The sequence below is a fragment of the Corapipo altera genome, unplaced genomic scaffold (genome assembly GCF_003945725.1).
Source record: "Corapipo altera isolate COAL_440 unplaced genomic scaffold, ASM394572v1 70788, whole genome shotgun sequence".
Taxonomy (NCBI): domain Eukaryota; kingdom Metazoa; phylum Chordata; class Aves; order Passeriformes; family Pipridae; genus Corapipo; species Corapipo altera.
Genome location: NW_020889463.1, coordinates 1 through 2,132, shown reverse-complemented (window position 1 = coordinate 2,132; position 2,132 = coordinate 1). Strand labels below are relative to the sequence as shown.

Below are 2,132 nucleotides of genomic sequence, written 5' to 3'. Positions count from 1 at the left end.
CTTGCAGAGCCTGGGCTGCTGCTTCCTCCTTTGATCTTTGAAAGATGGGTGAGATTAGAGATAATTGTGGGCAGATTAAAGAATAGATGAAATTGGTTATACAGGTAAGGATCTGTAATCAGATTTGGGAGAAAGGTGGACAGTACATATGTGAAGGGTTTACATCCTGCAGGGGGTGGACTGGTGCCATACCAAGTGCAAATCACGCAGGCTCAAGTTCACATTGCCCAAATTGTCCCTTTCTGTGTGCATTTTTGTCCCCAGTGTGAACCTCCGAAGCCAAAGGGTAAGTAGCAATCTGCAACCTGCACAAAGGACTCTCTTCTTCCTTTCCATAGTGCCAGGGGTTAACCAGCCCAGGCCTTCAGTGTCTGCTACCCAGGATGCTGCAGCCAGCCAAGAAACAAAGGGCACACGACCTGGAATGGGATTAACATTTCCTTGGCTGGAACATGGCTTTTGGGAAGCCTCTGTCCCTAACTAATTTCTTCCTAACAGGGGTCCATTTGCTCTGACTTCTGTATCACCCTGTGGTGCCCCGTGTGCTCTGTTTGCCAAATGAAGAGAGACATCAACCGCAGGAGGGAGCAGGGCATATTCTGGTAAGCTGGGGGTGCTGGTGCTGGTGCTGGTTTATAAAGCTGCCATCACACATGGCCAAAAGGCTTCCCAGAGTGTCTCCTACCGACACAGGGTTGCTGCAGTGGGGAAATGGCCATGGGCATGTGACAAAAGTGACCTGTCCTACAGCAAGATGTTGCTGGGAATCTCATGCAGGGTGGAGAGGGAAGGACTGTGGAACACACGGTGTGTGGTGAGGCACAGCCCTTTTCCCTGACACTCATCTCCTATCCGTTGCAGATGGATCCACGCTGCATCCTGCGGAGCTGCTGGCAGGAGTTGCCACTGGCCTGGGTGTTGGGAAATGCTCCATGTGGGGCTTGCCTTGATTCTAGTTGATTTGCCCTTCCCTGAGTAACACCAGCAATAAAGTTTTGAGTTTGTCTTCCTACCTCTGTCTATGTCACTCTTGTACCACCTGAGAGGACCTGCCCTTCTCCCACTCCATCCACCTCAGCAGCCCCTGGTGCAGCTGAGATTTCCCTTGCCTGCTGCAGAGAAAGATTTTCACTAGTATTTTGTTATTCAATCAGCTTTTAGAAAGGATATATAATACCCGGGAGAGGATTCACTGTTGCTCATTCAAGTTGTAGAAGTTGGACAAGTGACTATGACTACAGGGTAGAGCTGGGGCTTCCCGCAGACAAGTGACATCTGCAGGCCACCCAGTGCTAATTCGCCCCTGTTGTGGTGGCCTGGGTGGCTGTCCAGGGCTGCTGGCCAGTCCCACCTTTCTGAATATAAAGGCATGGGGATTTGGGGCTGCCTGGCACCAGCCCTCCTCCTGTGTTGCAGAGACACGCTCCCCGACGGACCCTGAGCATGAATTCCCACCCACCTGCAATTAAAATCCTGTTTGGGTCATGGGTTGGCCATGGCCTGTCCATGGTCAAACCCTGTTGCCTTCCTGCATGACCTTTTAGAGTCCATCTGCCTGCACTGGGCTGTTAGCCCTGCACTCCTGTCCAGGAGGTGGAGGTTGCATCCACCCTGTCTCCATCACTATAGAAACGCTAAAGGATTTTCGATCCCTGCAAATATTCCCCAGCTTCACTTTTTAAGGAAAGTGTGAGAATTTTTTGTCCCCTCTCTGCCTTCACCTTCACCACAAAACTTTGAAAGGGCAGGCAGTGGCTCTGTCCATGCTGTGGGGTGGGGGTGCGTGGTGGCACTCCCACCTGCCTAAACCCCAGATGGCCCAAACAGTCTTATGGATGATCCCGGGCCATACAGAAAATGGGTTTTCAGCCTAAGAGAGGCAAAGGCCAGGAAAGTGGAGAGGGAGGGGAGAAAAAAGACCAGGCTGCTGCCTCATCCCAGCGCAGCATGTTACAATTTTGTAGATGTCCCTTGAGGCATCACCTGTGTCACCCAGTGTAGTTACAATCAGCTCTTGCTGACGTTCAGGTTAATGAGGGATAGGCACTGCACTTCCATCAGAATATGGGTTAGGGCAGCACAGGAACCTGGAAACAAACTGCCCTTCCCTGAAAACATCTCCCAAAAGTGGC

General features: G+C 51.4%; 1 long non-coding RNA gene across 1 annotated transcript; it reads left to right on the top strand.

Moving 5' to 3' along the window:
• Window positions 1-251: 251 nt before the first annotated feature.
• On the top strand, window positions 252-1,012 carry LOC113942221. The gene is made up of 2 exons (XR_003525869.1): window positions 252-602; window positions 862-1,012. It is a non-coding gene; the product is annotated as an uncharacterized LOC113942221 (long non-coding RNA).
• The last annotated feature ends 1,120 nt before the right edge of the window (window positions 1,013-2,132 follow it).